Below are 21,041 nucleotides of genomic sequence, written 5' to 3'. Positions count from 1 at the left end.
CAGAAAAAGGTGATCTACCGCATTGTGGACCAATTGAAGCCTTTCCAATAGATGTTCCGGTCGCCCATAATATAGGGGAATTAACATTGTCCAACATGAATTGCCTTTTTTGTCAAAAAGGACAGGTAGTGTGAGATTTTTTTTTAAATAGCGCAGTATACCAAAACTAGTGCCTACCACTTACCGCTTTTGAGGCTTAAAGGACAAACTGTCTTAAAATTTGACCCCTAGATCCTTGACTATGCCTCCGTGCGTGCATGAAGGGACACATCTTCAGGCCAGAATATCTGCCAAAATTCTGGAGGCATAATCGCAAAAAAATAATTTCTGTTTTATACATATTGTACTTGAGTTGGTGTAAAGTCATCCAGTGGAAAACTGCGAACATTAGGTGCCGATCATCAGCATAAGAAATAACTTTTGTCCTAAAGGCTTCAGCTATCTGGGCCAGGATAGTGAGATAGATATTAAATAGTATTGGGCTTTGGGCAGGGCCCTGGAGTACTCTGACTGTCAATTCATCTGGTTTTGCAGACGATTGAGCAATGCATACTTTTTGACTTTAGTCTGTCAGAAAAGAAGTAAGCCAGTCCAAACCTTTCCTCAATAACCCAATAGACTGGAGACGCAGCAGAAGTCTGGAAAGGGGGGACAGTATCAAAGGCTCCTAATAGATCTAACATGATCAGCACAGCTTTTCCCCTAGTATTTAGGATATATTTGATGTATTCAGCGACTAAAGAGGTCTAAAGCAGGACTTGCTCCGGTGTAGCAAATGATTGGATTGATTGATTTTTAAATTGTAAAGAGAGATTTGTTAAAATCATGAATGGAATATATTCATTGAAAAACATATGAATACAACATTAAAGAATGAATAAAATAAAAAATGCTTGATCAATGAAAATAATAAAATAATAATAAAATAAAATAAAAATATACGTATATATATATATATATTATCTACTGGCGGTCGCCAGTAGATAGTTATAGTTAGGACCCTGTTTCCATAGGAAATCCGCAACATTCTATTTGGAATACCTTTGGCGCCGATTGACGAATCCTCGCGAAATTTTCAAAATAGGTGGGGCGCTCCGCTCCGCTCCTTCCCTGAAAGTCTCGGGGGGATTCATCAAGCGGGGGCTGAGAAAAAGGGGGTCCCAAAACGCGTTTTCCCCATGCATTTTTCCATAAACCCTTTAGTCCAAGCTACAGCCCGAACGGCTGAACAGAATTACTTGAAATTTGGCAGAGAGGTAGTCCTCAGGTCAGGAATGTGCCTTTTGCAGGCCTGGTGTAAATCTGTTCAGTATTTCCTGAGAAAATAGCATTTAAATCAATATATATATCTATAGGCGCGCTCCGAGCGCGTACGGTAAGCTTACCGTACGCGCACGCTGCCGTGCGCGAGCGCGATTCTGATTGGTTGTTAGATCTTAGTAAACATTCGAATCGGTCGAAACCAGGACGTGTTTGCCGCCATTTTGTCTCTCGCAGTCTGAGGGGGTGAAAAACAAAGGTGGAGAACGTGAAAAGGGGGCAAGGTGGACAGTTCCTGACCCCCTAGCCTTTGTCAGGGGGTCCCAGAAGGACCCCCAAGGGCCCAAATTTCTTTTAATTTTTTTACGAAAAATCATGGAGTGCGCGTAGTGTACGCGCATGGTAGAAACGGAAAAATTCCGCGAACCGCGTCCGTGCGCGTACGGTACGCGCACGGTGAAAAACCTTAAAAAAATAAAATAAATAAAAAACGTACAAATTCACTGAAAAAACCATAGGTTTCACACACGTTATAGTTAGGAATTAGCATTTAAAAAACCTTGCAAATTCACTTAAAAAACCATAGGTTTCACACATGTTATAGTTAGCTGGACATTTCACTTGTGAAAAACCATTGAAATTCCCCCGTTATAGTTAGTGCAGGCAACTATAACTCACGCGAATGCAATCCTCTGCTGATGACTTCAGATATGACATCACTGATGACATATGTGTCTTTCTGAAAAAAAAATATTTGTAATATATGTATAGCTACAAATTAATGGAAGAAGACATGGGTAAATAAGTGTCTAAATACAGTGATGTAATATCTGACGTCATCAGCAGAGGATTGCGTTCGCGTGAGTTATAGTTGCCTGCACTAACTATAACGGGGGAATTTCAATGGTTTTTCACGAGTGAAATGTCCAGCTAACTATAACATGTGTGAAACCTATGGTTTTTTAAGTGAATATATATATAGATATATATATATATATATATATATATATATATATTCACTGAAAAAATCATAGGTTTCAGGCACATTATAGTTAGGAATTAGCATTTAAAAACCTTAGAAATTCACTGATAAAACCATAGGTTTCAGGGGCGTTATAGTTAGCTGGACTTTTCACTCGTACAAAACCATTGAAATCCCCCTGTTATAGTTAGTTCAGCTAACTATAACTCGTGCGCCCGCAATCCACTGCTGATGACGTCACATATTACATCACTCATGACATGGTCAGTGACGTCACTCATGGCATCACTGATGACATCTCAAATGACATCACTGATGACATTACTGATGACATCATCCTTGTGATAGAGTGACAGACCTCTTCTCCCCCTAATATAACCTTTGATACACACATTCAAAAATAGAAACTAAAATTTTCAAAACAATGGACATACCAATACCAGTTACAACAACCTATTCAGTATCCACATACACATCCACTCATTCACCAACAGTCCTATACAGTCACTCATACATGTACTCACTCATCATATGTACTCATACACCTATACATCCTGTTACACAACGCCACTCATCCATAGAGTTACTCACACACATAGTCACTCATGCTAATAAAGAATCAAACATCCATTTACTTGCATATACAGTTATACACACACCACCACCCTTACTTCTACAGAAACGTACACATACTTAGTCTTTTAAACAATCACTTATAGAAACACATACTTATTCATACAGGAACTCTTTCAATCTCTCACTCTCACATATACTCACGTATATACACCAATAGTCACATATACTAGTTTAAAACATATGTAGTTACTCATAAAGACACTATTCAGACTGTCATTCACTCACTAACACACCCATGCATACACTCATCCACCCATACAGTCCTGCACACATGCTGTCTTCAACACATACAAACAGTGAGTCACTCATTCATGCACCTATGCACTACGTAATACCCCCCACCGAACCATACAGACACTCAGACACTCATACTGATACTCAAAGAACCAACTAATAACCTATATAGACACTCATGTAGCTACTCACCAACCCATGCAGCCACTTATACACTAAGTGAGAGACTGATACAGATATTTACATATTTAAACACTACTCACTAAGCCACGTATTCACTAAGATACACTTAATCAGTCAGTTATACAATCAATTTTTCAAAAACTAATCATCCATTTAGACACTTAAATACCCATTTATTCTTCTATCGACCTTGAGATATACATATATAAAACATATGTAATTTTCAGAAAAACACACATTCACTAGATGATGTCATCAGTGATGTCATCAGTGATGTCATTTGAGATGTCATCAGTGATGTCATGAGTGATGTCACTGACCATGTCATGAGTGATGTAATATGTGACGTCATCAGCAGTGGATTGCGGGCACGCGAGTTATAGTTAGCTGAACTAACTATAACGGAGGAATTTCATTGTTTTTTTACGAGTGAAATGTCCAGCTAACTATAACATGTGTGAAACCTATGGTTTTTTCAGTGAATTTGCAAGGTTTTTAAAATGCTAATTCCTAACTATAACGTTTGTGAAACCTATGGTTTTTTCAGTGAATTTCAAAGGTTTTTTTAATGCTAATTTATGTATTTTTTAATATATTTTTTATAAATTTCTTATATAAAAACTTACCTATGTATATAGTTATAGATTACCTCTATCCTTTAATTTGGAATGGCTCTGCTTTTTAAAATAAAATGTTTGATAAAGTTGAACAGCATAGTTAATATCTTCTATTAACTTATAAACACTTTAATTCTTTTTTTTTTTGATGGGTTTTTACCGTGCGCGCTCGGTGCGCGCACGGTGATTGCTACGTCATCGTACGCGTTCGGTGCTGTGCGCGTACGTACATTCTCAATGTACGCATGCGTACGTCGTGCGTACTCTGCGCGGTACGTTCGCGCATGCGCGCGTGCTTCGTACGCGCTCGATACGCGCACTACGTACGCATGCGTATGTTGTTCTTATGCGTACGTTTTCCACATACTCATACGTACGTCGCGTGTACTCCGCGCGGTACGTTCGCCCATGCGCACGTGCTCCGCGCATGCGCCGTGCGCGCACGGTGCGCGCACGGTAAGTCATGTGATTAAGAAAGAACATTTTTGATTGGTTCATAGTACTTTCACTTCCAGATTCTTCCAACACCACACCCAGGCAAGTCATGTGATTAATAAAGAACACTTTTCATTGGTTCATAGTACTTTCACTTCCATATTCTTCCAACACCACACCCAGGCAAGTCATGTGATTAGGAAACAACACTTTTCATTGGTTCATATTAGTTTCAGTTCCAGATTCTTCCAATACCACACCCACTCCCCTCATTATTACTTCTGATTCTCTGGGAGAAGGAGCTGATCTGTTTTTGAGATACAATGGCAGAGCAGCAGCCATCTTCTAGTAGTGATCAGGAGACTCTTGTGCCACAGAGACAGAGGAAGCAGAAAGACTCTTTCTTATGGCAGTTTTTCACAATTCCAGAGGGGCAGAAGAAGGTAAATGCTCCCAAAGTCACCTGCATTATTTGCAATCGGACCTTATCACGTGGAAATGCTAATAAGAAATACTCTTTTAGTATTCACACGATGTTAAGGCACGTTGAAGGACAACATCCTGTGTATTTTGCTCGAGCTGCTAGTGAAAACTCACAAGCAGCTCTGCCGAGCACATCCGCAGCAGCTCAGCCGACCACATCATTGGCAGCTCAGCCGAGTACCTCTTCTTCGGTGGCGCCTTCACCTACTTCTTTAGCTCTGGATATACGCCCTGCTTTTCGGAGGCTGTATACACGGTGCGTTGACTGTCATACTCTTATTTCTCTTGGTGAAACCAGTGTTGATCTCATTGAGAGAAAGTTAGAGGAGCACTCATGCACCCGGCCATAATTTTTTTCATTTTTTCGTTTTTCTGTCCCTACATTAACACAAGAGCTCTTTTTAGAGCCACCTAAAATCTAAACACAAAAACTTGTTTTTAAAATCTATTTTTCGTTTTTTTTTTTTACCGTGCGCGCACTTTTTTTTTAAAAAATTAATCGTTTTCTTCACCCTTTGTGATCCTTCAGGGACTCCCTGACAAAGACTAGGCAGTCAGGAAGTCTCTACCATGCCCCCTTTCCATGTTCTCCGCCTTTGTTTTAAATTTAAACACATTTTTAAATGGTTTGTTTAAATTGCAAGTAAAATGGATTACATTTCCTAAATTTTCTTTCATGACCTGAAAAAAAGAAAAAAAGTATTAATGTTCAACAATACAATTTCTTAAGCAGTACATGTTTTTTCATATTTAACAAAGCAATTTTTTGCCCTTTTTTTGCTGTTTTCAGAATGTATTGAATTTCACTGAAAATAGTGATATCAATTGTTTTCATCATTTTACAGCGGGCAAAAAAAAAACAATCTGAAAGATTGTTTAAAAAAAGCCCTGAATCTCTTCTCACTAAAACAGACCTTGATAGAAATACCACAAATATATTAAAAATACCTTCTAAGAACAATAACTATTTGCAATAAATAACGTCTGTAAATCTTGCTGCTTAAGCACGTACACCAAAATAATATCTGTCAAACAAGTCCACAATTGTTACCTTTACCTTTCCATGAGGCCAAATGGTAATTTTAAAATCCTTTGTAAGTGAAATATCCAATGTTAATCCTATAAAATTGAAATAATGGTTTCTTCAGATGCTGAAATTTGTATCTAAGATTTTGGTTTTAGAAAAATTAAGTAACAATTTGGTAAATCATAAGGCAAACGTTGCTTGAAAATCAATTGAGAATCATTACACAGTGTCCATCCTTTTTCACATTTAAGATAAACTCTGTAATGACCAGAAGTTATAGAAGGTCCATCATGAAAAATAAGTGCAACTGCAACAAAAGTTTTACCTGATATTGATAATTGATTTCCTAAAAACTTCTTTAGTAAAGTTTCCATTTTAGTTCCATCTGCTCTACAACGTTGCATAATTAAAATTACATACTGTCCATATTTATTTAAAAATAACGTTGATAACATGTCTGATTTACATTGAGAACATTCCATGTTATGATTTGCATCTTTAATTAATTTACTAAAAGTCAGTGTTTTACTCTCTGGTAATGTTAAATATATGAACCTTTCAGCATCAACATTACTGCTGCATGTGTTCATACAGTTTTCACAACAATGTACCCATTTATATGAGACACCTAATATATTTTCTATTTCTACCCCTTCATCTTCCAGTACCATAAGCATATACATCAAGAATTCCTGTGCATCTTGCTGGACATCTTGTGTAAACTGTGTACATCCAGAACATTCATCTAAAAGATTTCTAACATCAGAAGCACTTTCTATTTTAGTGTTATCATTACTCAGCTTCTCATAAAGGAGACTCAGCAGAGAACAGAATCTTTTTTCATGATTTGGTATTATCTGCTCTTGCAAAATTTGAAGATAAAATACAACATTCAGCACTACATTTGCGTAGCAGTTGACACCAGAGCTATTTTCAAAATGACAACCAACAACCTCTTCAACACTGTCCTTTTTCTTTTTGCTTGCAGTCACATCACTCTCTTTTTGTTTTCTCATCTGCACATCCTCATTACAGATATTCTCAAATCTCATTTTCCGACAAACAACACGTTTTTCAAACACAAGATACTGTCCTAAATGAGGAGCATAGCTTCTTCTTAATCTATAATACTCCTTTACACAGTTTGCATCAGCACTAACTTTTGAGTCATCAAAATCTATCATGAATAAACCAGATATTTTTTTCACGTGTGACAAAGCAACATATACCATACCTTCTTTAAACACAGTAGATCCAATGTTTACAAAAGCACTATCTACAGTTAATCCTTGAGATTTGTGAATAGTTACAGCATATGCTAGATAAAACGGAAACTGCTTCCTACGTACATATAAGTCTTTCACAAGCAAGAAACGACCTGAACAATGACAAATGTCTTTAACCTCTTCAATCTGATCAAATTTTATTTTAAAAAATTCAATTCCAACTTTTTTCTGGTAATTAACAAAACCCACAACTTTACCCATAGCTCCGTTCACTAAACCTTTCTCTACATCAAAATTACGTCTTAAAATGACTCGACAGTTCATACATACATAAAGATTCTTTTCTAAACCGGCTGTTTTCGAGATGTTTTTCTCAAGAGAATCCAATTTACTTGTCAATTTGTTTGTCAATATAATAGTTATTCCTTCATGTTGTATTTTATCCACAGCTTCCAGTTTGACAATCTCTTCATTTTCCAATTTCAAAAGTTCTTGATTGAATATAGAGCATTCATGTAGTGTTGGCATTAAGCAGATTACAGTATTTTTTTCAGCAATGTTCTTGTATATTTTCTCTGGAACTATTTGTTCTGTTGGAAACACATTAAATAGCAATCGACTCTGTAAAGCTTTTCTGCCATGTTCTGTGAGTACTCCAATTCTGATATCTTTGAGAATACTTGCATAATCCTCATCATTGGCTTGCCGCATATTGGTAATGAGTTCTTTATACTCAAAGTATGTCCAAATATTCACATTACCTACTCTTCCTAACGACTTTTTCGTGTCTTCATTTGTAATGGTTTGAAATACTGATTGTCCTTTAACTGGAGTAAGCTGCAGAAGATCAACAAAAACTATAACATGTTTTCCTCCAAATAGCACATCATAGTTTGTTTTTAGAATTTGCTGCATTCTTAAATGCACAAAGGCAAGCATTAAGTTTGATACCATGCTTACCTCATCAATGATGAGAACTTTCATTTTTTTCAATACTCTTGCAACTTCAAAACATGCTTCTCCTGTTAGCTTGTGGTATTGTATTTTGTTCTCGTGCTCTACTGGTAACATTAGCAAACGATGGAGGGTAATTTCTTTTATGTTATATGCTGCTAACCCAGTTGGAGCAGTAACAACACAAGACAAAGTTGAATCTGTTTTTTGCTGTAGATAGCTTCTAATTACTTTAATCAAGAAACTTTTTCCAGTTCCGGCTTGTCCACTCACATACATTCTGATTGGTTGAAACGATGTGCATGAGCACTCTTTATTTTCATGTAATAATCCGTGATCAATTTGTTTTCTGACTTCCTCATAAATTTGTTGTTGTTCATCATTCAGTTGTTGTTTCATATTTGGTAAGTTTATTAAATCTTCCTGAGCTTGATTCATAGCTGTTTCGACTTCAGTCATGGCTATTGCAGCTTCATTTTCTATGATTGGTTGTCCTAGAGGATCTTGACTGAACGTCCCAGAACTTTGACTGTCTTGAGAACTGTCTCTAGCTACTTCAGCTGCAATTGTTGCTTCTTGTTCAATTTCTTCATGTAACATTTGAACATAAGTTGAGAAAGTACTGCATTCTATGCTATCTTTGCAAGCATTAAAGGAATCTTCATAGCTCTGAAAATCTCCAAGTAGTTCGTCCTCTGAACGCCATGGTTTAAACAGCTGTAAAAGTGCCAAGTAGTAAAATTCCTTTTTGTCAGTAGTGTCACAACTCAGCTTCCGGTGATTAATCAAACTTCCTTTTGTTTGTTTTACCAAACATCCTTCCTCACCAGTGACTTTATATTTTCCATTGTTGATGTCTTCTGTGGTATTCCGTTTATAAATGTAGTTCTGCAGCACTTCATATAGACACATGTTCTCAAGATGATGACTTCTTTGTGGTTAATATGTGTCCAACATGTTTGTTCTTAAAATGTCTGTACTTTCATGTTCGTACTCTGCTAAATATTCAATTTCTCGAACAGATTTCAGTACCCGATTTCTCATTCCTGTAAGGCCTAAACTTACCCAAATTATTCTTCTGGATTTGGAGTGCAGACTTGCAGATGATAACCTATCTGAGCATTCGTAGGATCCAATTTCTCGATGCGATAACATCTTTAAACTGAAACTGTATAGCTTTTTACTGACAGTCTTCTCGTGAGAAATCTCTTTCAATTCTGTTTTCTCAGATTTAGTGATGTAAGATGTGACATACCGAGCAACAGCAATAGAATTGTCAGCTACATACTGTATATCCATGTTAGCATTCCACAAGGATAAAATGACTGGGTGGTAGTCATTTATATATTTTAACTCTTCTTTTCTTCTTAGGTTGTAGGTATTCTTAGGCGATTTTCTTGTAATAGTATGTCGCACAGCTGACATAAAACTGTTTAGTCTTCCTTTTGAAAGAACTGGTCGTGGAAATCCAAATCGACATTTTGTGTAGAATTTATCTTTACTCTTGTACTTTCGTTTACAGTATTTTCCACACCGATGACTTTGGAAACGTAAAACTTGCTCTTTTAAGTTTTTTTCTTCTGTGCTTTTAGGTATAGCACATGTTGCATATTCTTCAATGAAAGATAAAACTGCATCATCAGAATCTGTTCCAAATTTTGGGGCATCCTTGATCCACAACAGCATATGAATATGAGGAGCACCTCTTGCTTGGTACTCTTTTCTCCAAAAGAAATCCACAACTTCTCCAAGAGGTGGATTTTTTTTATTGCAGATGAAGGACATCATAGCCTCAAATCTATGATTGAAATATCTGCAAACATTAACCGGCTCCAATGAGCACAATTCTCCTGCTGTCTTGTATTGGATGTTTTCAATATTTGAATTTTCCTCTCGAAGAAAATCCAGTAAATCATCCCAAGCGTACTCAGCACAGCTTAGGGTAAGGAACCATGTAGGAGTTCCTAAATTCCGTAACATACATTTCAATTCTCCATGGCGTCGGTACCAATATTCATTAGTTCCTCGCTGACAAGCCATCAAATTTATCAATTGAGATTCCAAATGATCATCTCGCTGTTGCACTTTGTTCATAAAATCCTTTGCAGACACATTACTCCAGTTTTTAAAATGTGATTTACTGCATAAGATAGTGCAGACAAGTCACTTTCAAATAAAAGATGGAAAAAATAAGGAATACTTTGACGAAATCTTGGATCTTCTGCATATAACCTTGTAGTCCGATACTCAGAAGCAGGAATCTGTACTGGACGTTCATCATATCGTCCACCTTTTCCTGTAGGAAACAGCTGGGGAAAACAACGAGCTTCCACGCTCTCCTCCCATACACTCACGGGAGTTCCTTGTGCTTTTTTCATCTGAAACAGATCAATAGTGTTTCCCATAACTTCTTTAGAATGAAGAGGATGTACGCTGAAATGTTCATAAAGTTCTTCTTTTTTTGACTTATCCACTTTTTCAATTTGCCCAGCTGGTATTCCTGAGTCTGCTAGTAAAACTTCTTCATCTTATTGTTTCATACCATTTATTATTTCTTTTCAAATATAAATTAGCTCTTTGTACTTTTCGTACATCTACCAGCTCCTTCCAAATTTTCTTATGCTTTGTTGGTACTCCATTAACCAGAATAACTAATGGTTCAGTTTCCAATCTATCTGCATCAATTGTTTCCATATTTTTTTTCAAATCCAATGGCAAATAGATAACTCTTCCTTTTAAACCTCTTTGTAAATCCGAAGGAGGTAATTTACCTGTTTTGGGCTCCATACGCACTATGGTCTGAAACGGATGGACACATTGAATGAGTATAGACTCATACGTATTTAAATCAGAAAGTTCTGCAGGAATATCAACCAATTCTAAATTATTATGTACAGCTCTAGCTGGCATTCTGTTTTCTTCTGACTTGTTATAACAGTATTTACAAATACGCTGATCTTCACCCAAATCAAAACTATTTTCCAGACATATATATGTTGCAAAATCCTTCCGCTTATAATTATCTTCATTTTCACTTTTATTATACAGATCAACATTCCTTGTTTGAATTTTATAATGGCTTCTCCGGCAACAAATACAAGTAATATTTGGTCTTTCATTAGAGATGATAGCAAATTTTGTCATTTCATCTTCAAAATTTTTACTAACAGTGAGTTCTACATTCTCTTCCACATTTTCCTCAATAACTGTGTCATTTCCTGCACTTTCTTGCTCTGGACCAAAGTAACAAAACTGAATATCATCAGTAACCTTCACTACATATGATACAGATCCACGGAACAGAGCACTATTCAACTCATTTAACTTTAGTGCTGGACTTTTAGCAAAATACAATGTTCTCACAAACTTTCTCATTTCAGTATGATGAACAGCCAGCATCCTAAAATGGTGAAATACACTTTTGCAAACTTTCCTAGATAGACAAGCAAGAGAATGTCCTTGCAAACCAGTATTCTCTCTCACTCTGCATGGGTCTAGTCTTTGAAGCACCTTAATCTTCTGTTTAACACTGTTTTTACTATATTCTCTTAGGAAGTCACGTAATTTATCAATAGATTCCTGTCGCACAGTGCAAATACTACTACAATTCCAAGTGTACACTGGGGCTTTAGGACGTCTCCCCATAACCTCATCAGCTAACACTTCTTCCTCATTTCTTGGAAAGATTTTCTCCTTTTCCATTACACAACCATCTTTAACTTCATAAGCTCGAACATTGGTGTCAACTGCATGCAACAAACTATTACTTTGAAGATAACTCTCTTCATTAAAAAATGGTTCAGTACTTGAACTATGCTTCCATTCTCCTAAGAACACTTTACAAAAGTTATTTTTTTTTCACCACTCTTTTCCTTTTGCTTTGTGACTTCATTGCTTTGACTAATTTTTCTAATCTACGCATCTTGTTCAAAATTAAAATGAATAGTTTTCGTTTTATTTCCAAAGCATTAGCAACAATTGTTTCAATATATTTCTTTTTTTTATAAAATTTGGTTTTCTTCATATATTTTTTCACATCCTTTAGCAAATTTAATATCACTCTTCTCTGAAACATTTTTCTACGAATGTTTTTAAAATCTATTTTTCGTGTTAAGTCACTCTTTCTTACTTCTGATTCTACATTGGCTTTTCGTATTTTCTGTCGACTCTGTTGTTGTTTTGTACTTGAAACACTATTTGCAGTGGATATATTTGTAACATTTTTTCTTTGTTTGAAGATATTTTTTTAAAAATCCTTAGTCTGCTTACCAGAAGACTTTTTCTTTTTTCCAACATGAGGTTCTTCAGCTATTTTTTTTGGTCCAGTTTTCTTCAAATATAGATGTTGTTGCTGTTCTTTTCTCTTTCTTGACTTTATAGGCATCTTTAATTAATTTCACTGTTGTTCAGCAATACCTGAAAGAAACTAAAAAAAAAATACCTTTATGTAATTTTAATACATTACGATTTTTTTTGAGCTTTTCAAATCCTATCATATGACCTGTCCCTTTCCTACAACTGCAAGTCTGACAGAACAAGAGCAACACGTATTAAATCTCTAACATCAATTCCTGTGTGCACACAGACTCATGGTGTGATTCTAGGCAAACAACGATTTTGGTTTGGCAATTTCAAAGCGCATTTACTTCTGTGGAAGAGTAAGTGATAATTACTATGACAGCCTGACACATTTTCCTTATATTTTAGAGAGGCAGAAAAGAGCACATGTCCTAACAGCTACTTGAGACCATCAGCATGTGTTACAGGGTGAGTGATTAGAGTAGAGAAAAGGAAATGAGCCTTGGTTACATTGAATGTGTTAGCATTACACACTGCTATCTGAAATACCACACAGAGCTGAATAGTAAGCATGAGAGTGCAGGAGAAGCACCTGTCTGTGTGCTAAGAGCGTGCTTCTGGAGACCGTGTATTGTCAGGTGCAACACAGATCTGCATGGACGCTTGCACAACTGCATGAAGACTGCAGACATTTATGTAAGAGTACATGTGTGGTAAAGGTTAATTGGAGTTTTGAACATGTAACAACTACCTCACCCATTGCGGGAGTGGAAGGAAAATGTACCATGCTAATTTCAAATGTGTTAGCATTTGCCTCTCATTTGTAAGAAAGTGATTTCTGGTAAATGCTAACCATCACAGTTCAAGAAAACAAGCTGCCCCTTTCCTGCGAGTGCAAGTCTAACAGAGCAAGAGCAACACGGATTAAATCTCTGAGAAGAATTCCTGTGTGCACACAGACTCATGGTGTGATTCTAGGCACAAAACAGTATCCCTGGGTGATACCAGTACACCTTAACTTATGGAGAAGACATACTCCATAATATCTTTCAAATTCAAGGCACTTAAATATCTTCCTTTACATAAAATGTAAAACACAACTTTTAAAGTGGTAGGAAAATGTACCATGCTAATTTCAAATGTGTTAGCATTTGCCTCTCATTTGTGAGAAAGTGATTTCTGCTGAATGCTAACCATCACAGTTCTTGAAAACAAGCTGTCCCTTTCCTGCGAGTGCAAGTCTAACAGAGCAAGAGCAACACGGATTAAATCTCTGAGAAGAATTCCTGTGTGCACACAGACTCATGGTGTGATTCTAGGCACAAAACAGTATCCCTGGGTGATACCAGTACACCTTAACTTATGGTGAAGACATACTCCATAATATCTTTCAAGTTCAAGGCACTTAAATATCTTCCTTAACATAAAATGTAAAAGACAACTTTAAAAGTGGAAGTAAAATATACCATGCTAATTTCAAATGTGTTAGCATTTGCCTCTCATTTGTGAGAAAGTGATTTCTGCTGAATGCTAACCATCACAGTTCTTGAAAACAAGCTGCCCCTTTCCTGCGAGTACAAGGCTAACAGAGCAAGAGCAACACAAATTAAATCTCTGAGAAGAATTCCTGTGTACAGACAGACTCATGGTGTGATTCTAGGCACAAAACAGTATTTCTGGGTGATACCAGTACACCTTAACTTATGGTTTAGACATACTCCATAATATCTTTCAAGTTCAAGGCACTTAAATATCTTCCTTAACATAAAATGTAAAACACAACTTTTAAAGTGGTAGGAAAATGTACCATGCTAATTTCAAATGTGTTAGCATGTGCCTCTCATTTGTGAGAAAGTGATTTCTGCTGAATGCTAAACATCACAGTTCTTGAAAACAAGCTGCCCCTTTCCTGCAAGTGCAAGGCTAACAGAGCAAGAGCAACACAAATTAAATCTCTGAGAAGAATTCCTGTGTACAGACAGACTCATGGTGTGATTCTAGGCACAAAACAGTATTTCTGGGTGATACCAGTACACCTTAACTTATGGTTTAGACATACTCCATAATATCTTTCAAGTTCAAGGCACTTAAATATCTTCCTTATCGTAAAATGTAAAACACAACTTTTAAAGTGGTATGAAAATGTACCATGCTAATTTCAAATGTGTTAGCATTTGCCTCTCATTTGTTAGAAAGTGATTTCTGCTGAATGCTAACCATCACAGTTCTTGAAAACAAGCTGTCGCTTTCCTGCGAGTGCAATGCTAACAGAGCAAGAGCAACACAAATTAAATCTCTGAGAAGAATTCCTGTGTACAGACAGACTCATGGTGTGATTCTAGATACAAAACATTATTTCTGGGTGATACCAGTACACCTTAACTTATGGTGAAGACATACTCCATAATATCTTTCAAGTTCAAGGCACTTAAATATCTTCCTTAACATAAAATGTAAAACACAACTTTTAAAGTGGTAGGAAAATGTACCATGCTAATTTAAAATGTGTTAGCATTTGCCTCTCATTTGTGAGAAAGTGATTTCTGCTGAATGCTAACCATCACCGTTCTTGAAAACAATCTGTACCTTTCCTGCGAGTGCAAGTCTAACAGAGCAAGAGCAATACGAATTAAATCTCTGTGAAAAATTCCTGTGTGCACACAGACTCATGGTGTGATTCTAGGCACAAAACAGTATTCCGGGTGATACCAGTACACCTTAACTTATGGTATAGACATACTCCATAATATCTTTCAAGTTCAAGGCACTTAAATATCTTCCTTAACATAAAATGTAAAACACAACTTTAAAAGTGGAAGGAAAATGTACCATGCTATTTTCAAATGTGTTTGCATTTGCCTCTCATTTGTGAGAAAGTGATTTCTGCTGAATGCTAACCATCACAGTTCTTGAAAACAAGCTGCCCATTTCCTGCGAGTGCAAGTCTAACAAAGCAAGAGCAACACAAATTAAATCTCTGTGAACAATTCCTGGGTGCACACAGACTCATGGTGTGATTCTAGGCACAAAACATTATTTCTGGGTGATACCAGTACACCTTAACTTATGGTGAAGACATACTCCATAATATCTGACATGTTCAAGGCAGTTAAATATCTTCCTTAACATAAAATGTAAAACACAACTTTATAAGAAGAATCACATTTCTATTATTTATATCCAACTACACCACATACATCCCCTCTCAAATTCATAACTCACCTTTAAAAGTAGTTAGTTGAGAAATAAATGTGCCACTCACACAGCAGATTATCAGAGCCAGAATCTCTGAATTGTACACCTCTCAACAGAACCAGTAAATGGCAATCTTTCCCTCTCTTTTTTCACACATATACATGTTAACTTCAAATCACATTGTTTCCCACATTTTTTCAAATGGAATCACACATTTCTATTGGTTGCAAATTTCAACCCTTTTCCAAATGATCCCTTCCCCTAACATGACTTCTGCCTGCTACCATAGCAACAGGTCATGGAACATTGGTGTGAGCAGAGAGGTCAGAAGTTCAGCACACAATGTTTCAAATCCAAAGAGCAAGAGTGCTTGACTTTTCAAACCTAACAGCAAATCCAAACTAATGTTCTGTGGGAACACATTTTTCTGAACCAATACAAAACATGTTTTTAAAAATTTAAACATACAGCCTAGTTTTTAGTGTTGAATGGTCTGAAACAGTCAATGATTTCTTTTTATTTTAAAAAAAGTATGTAAGCCTCCATTTTACAACTATCTTTCTTTTCATATTGCCATTCTACTGAAAGACACCTTCTGAGTGCATCCAGATCTCCTTGGAAGATGTTCACAGTGTGGATTATAGGTCACAGCTATGTCTTCTGGAGTGAAAAGTTTGCAGAAAAAAGAGGTATTGTGAAAGATCTTGCTTTGCCAAATGTAGACATTAAATGGATTGGTCAGAGAGGGTTAAAGTGGCACCAATTAATGCCTTTGATGAACATTTTTCTACAGCTCTCACAGCCTAACCTTATTATTGTGCACTGTGGTGGAAATGACCAAGGCACTTTAACTGGAGTAGGTCTGGAAATGCTTATTAAGGACACCTTTGTGCAATTGATGTCACTTTTTCCACAAACTGCCTTTGTATAGTCTAATATATGCCAAAGGCAAAAGTGGAACTGGTCCAACCAACATTGTCCGCAGATTGACAAAGCAAGAAAGCACGTCAATAAGTATGTTTCTGCTTTCCTCAGAGACTATGGTATGGGTTCTATATACCACAACAACTTGCGTTACAACATGCAAGGCATTTATAGAGGAGACGGTGTACATTTCAATGATGAAGGGAACAGAGTCTTCCTCTTGAACTTTAGACTCTGCATCGGTACTTACTTGTAGGTACCAAAAAACACTCAATAAACACAACGGCTCTTTTTAGAGCCACCTAATATCTAAACACTTAATCTTCTTTTTTAAATCTTTTTTTTAAAAAATGTTTTGCCATGAGCGCACGGTGCGCGCACCTCGTGAATTTTAAAAAAAAATTAAAATCTTTTTATAGGCCCTTCGGGGTCCCACTGTGACCCCTGACAAACGCTAGGGGGTCAGGAACTCCCTACCCTGCCCCCTTTTCACGTTCTCCACCTTTCCTTTTCAGTGTGACAGACAAAATGGCGGCCGACACTTCCTGATTTCGACCGATTCAAATGTTTACAGACATGTAACAACCAATCAGAATTTCACTCGCGCATGTTATGGAGCGCGCACCGTGCTCTTACGGTGCGCGTACGGTACTCGCTTATAGATATTTATATGCTTTTAAATGCTATTTTCTCAGGAACTACTGAACAGATTGACACCAGACCTGCAAAAGGCCCTTCCCTGACCTGAGGACTACTTCTCTGCCAAATTTCAAGTAATTCTGTTCAGCCGTTCGGGCTGTACCTTCGACTAAAGGTCCTATGGAAAAATGCATGGGGAAAACGCGTTTTGGGACCCCCCTTTTTTCTCGGCCCCCGCTTGACGAATCACCCCGAGACTTTCAGGGTAGGAGCTGAGCGGAGCGCCCCATTAGTTTTGAAACTTTCGCGAGGATTCGTTAAGCGGCGCAAAAGTTATTCAAAATAGAATTTTCAGATTTCCTATGGAAACACGGTCCTAACTATAACTATCTACTGGCGACCGCCAGTAGATAATAACCTACTGGTAGTCGGCAGTAGGTAGTTATAGTTAGGACCTATTTTCCATAGGAAATCTGCAACATTCTATTTGGAATAACGTTGGCGCCGATTGACGAATCTTAGTGAAATTTCCAAACTTTTGGCCAGCTCTGGTCCGCTCCTATCCTGGAAATTTCACGGTGATTCGTCAAGCGGAACCCGAGAAAAAAGGGGGGTCTCAAAACGCGTTTTCTTCGATGCATTTTCCCATAGGACCTGTTGATGCAACTACAGCCCGAACTGCTGAACGGAATTACACCAAATTTGGCAAAGAGGTAGTACTCAGTTCAGACTCGTGCCTTTTGCTTAAATGATGTAAATCCGTTCAGTAGTTCCTGAGAAAATTTGAGTTAAAAAGAAATATATATCTGGGCGGAGCCTAACCACACATCTCATCGTGAGATCTGATTGGCTGTCAGTACTTCATCCAAGAAGTGTTGGCAGCCATCTTGCGACCAATATACATGATAGCACCTCATTAAAAAGCATTTCAGTTAAGAGAAGGTTTTAAGACTTTAGTTACATTATGAATTGTGGTGTGTTCTAAGGTGATTTTACCATGTGAAAAAGCCTTCTGCTGTGATATCATGAATCATGTTTGAGAGAAATCTATTTTCTCATGCTTTTCCCACAAAGGTTTGGAAGGTGATCTATAAGCTAAACTGAGAGCATATTTTATGTAAATTCACATTATCTTTCTCAGTCATGTGAGAATGAAGTATGACATTCTCAGTAAAACATGTACATCCAACAAGGGCAGAGACTGTCAGTTGATTCCTTTGTGTTCTACTGCAGCTTCCCAGAGTGCTCTAAAGAATAACTAGAGCTCTAACAGTCCTACTTATGACAAACGTATTGCACACCTGAAGCCATCTTGATTGGAATAAAGTGGTAACTCTTAAAACATTTAATTTAAAAAGGAACAAAATGAGGGGGTTCATTTTGCCATAGAAATTATGATTAGTGTTGCAGAAAGAAAAATTAGGGCACATTTTGACTTCTCAAATCCTCTTCTCTTTCATAAACAAATTCTGACATGCAGACTGAAACATGCACTTTGAATACCAGCAGCAGACTTCCCTGGTGAGCAGTAGCTGTACCACAGTGATCTAATGAGCAACTAGAGTGCTAACATTCAGAATTTATGGAAAATGTGTGACACATCTGAATGCCTTCTTCATGGACCCATAGTAAAAAACTGAAAGTATTTCCTACTGAGGAGACTGCCGTACATGAGGAAATTAGGAAACTTCATAACAAATAAATCTCCCAAGATGGCCACCACAGACAAAAGAGCCCAAATGTAGCCCAAATATCACCCTGATGTAGCCCAAGTATAGCCCAATGACAGAATGTCCCAGAGTGTTCTTAAGAACAACTAGAGCGCTTAGTGTCTTACTTATGACAAAAGTATGGCACACCTGAAGCCATCTTGATTGGAATAAACTGGTAACACTTAAAACATTTAATTTAAAAAGAACACAATGAGGGGGTTCATTTTGCCATAGAAATTATGATTAGTGCTGAAGAAAGAAAAATTAGGGCACATTTTGAGTGACTTCTCAAATCCTCTTCTATTTCATTAAAACATTCTGATATGCAGACTGAAACATGCACTTTTAATACCAGCAGCCAACTTCTGTGGTGAGCAGTAGCTTTACAACAGTGATCTAATGAGCAACTAGAGTGCTATCATTCAGAATTAATGGCAGATGTGTGACATATCGGAATACCTTCTTGATGGAATCAATGTAAAAAACTGAAAGGACCTCATTAAAAAGCATTTCAGTTAATAGAAGGTTTTAAAACTTTAGTTACATTATAAATCATTTGTTGATGGTACCATACTCATTTTATGAATTGTGGTGTGCTCTAAGGTGATTTTACCATGTGAAAAAGCCTTCTGCTGTGATATCATGAATCATGTTTGAGAGAAAACTATTTTCTCATGCTTTTCCCACAGAGGTTTGGAAGGTGATCTATAAGCTAAACTGAGAGCATATTTTATGTAAATTCACAATATCTTTCTTAGTCATGTGAGAATGAAGTCTGACATTCTCAGTAAAACATGTACATCCAACAAGGGCAGAGACTGTCAGTTGATTCCTTTGTGTTCTACTGCAGCTTCCCAGATTGTTCTAAAGAACAACTAGAGCGCTAACAGTCCTTCTTATGACAAACGTATTGCACACCTGAAGCCATCTTGATTGGAATAAAGTGGTAACTCTTAAAACATTTAATTTAAAAAGGAACAAAATGAGGGGGTTCATTTTGCCATAGAAATTATGATTAGTGCAGCAGAAAGAAAAATTAGGGCACATTTTGACTTCTCAAATCCTCTTCTCTTTCATACAAAAATTCTGACATGCAGACTGAAACATGCACTTTGAATACCAGCAGCAGACTTCCCTGGTGAGCAGTAGCTTTACTACAGTGATCTAATGAGCAACTAGAGTGCTAACATTCAGAATTTATGGCAAATGTGTGACACATCTGAATGCCTTCTTGATGGAACCAAAGTAAAAAACTGAAATTATTTCCTACTGAGGAGACCGCAGTAAATGAGGAAATTAGGAAACTTCATAACAAATAAATCTCCCAAGATGGCCACCAGAGACAAAAGAACCCAAATTTAGCCCAAATATCGCCCAGATGTAGCCCAAGTATAGCCCAAAGACAGATTGTCCCAGAGTGTTCTAACGAACAACTAGAGCGCTAACAGTCTTAATTATGACAAAAGTATGGCACGCCTGAAGCCATCTTGATTGGAATAAAGTGGTAACACTTAAAACATTTAATTTACAAAGGAACAAAATGAGGGGGTTCATTTTGCCATAGAAATTATGATTAGTGCTGCAGAAAGAAAAATTAGGGCACATTTTGACTTCTCAAATCCTCTTCTATTTCATAAAAAAATTCTGACATGCAGACTGAAACATGCACTTTGAATACCAGCAGCAGACTTCCCTGGTGAGCAGTAGCTTTACTACAGTGATCTAATGAGCAACTAGAGTGCTAACATTCCGAATTTATGGCAAATGTGTGACACATCTGAATGCCTTCTTGATGGAACCAAAGTAAAAAACTGAAAGTATTTCCTACTGAAGAGACTGCAGTAAATGAGGAAAATAGGAAACTTCATAACAAATAAATCTCCCAAGATGGCCACCAGAGACAAAATAACCAAAATGTAGCCCAAATATCACCCAGATGTAGCCCAAGTATAGCCCATTGACAGAATGTCCCAGAGTGTTCTTAAGAACAACTAGAGTGCTTACTGTCTTACGTATGACAAAAGTATGGCACACCTGAAGCCATCTTGATTGGAATAAAGTGGTAACACTTAAAACATTTAATTTACAAAGGAACAACATGAGGGGGTTTATTTTGCCATAGAAATTATGATTAGTGCTGCAGAAAGAAAAATTAGGGCACATTTTGACTTCTCAAATCCTCTTCTATTTCATAAAAAAATTCTGACATGCAGACTGAAACATGCACTTTGAATA

The sequence above is a fragment of the Triturus cristatus genome, chromosome 2_1 (genome assembly GCF_964204655.1).
Source record: "Triturus cristatus chromosome 2_1, aTriCri1.1, whole genome shotgun sequence".
NCBI lineage: Eukaryota > Metazoa > Chordata > Amphibia > Caudata > Salamandridae > Triturus > Triturus cristatus.
This window is presented reverse-complemented; position numbering follows the sequence as displayed.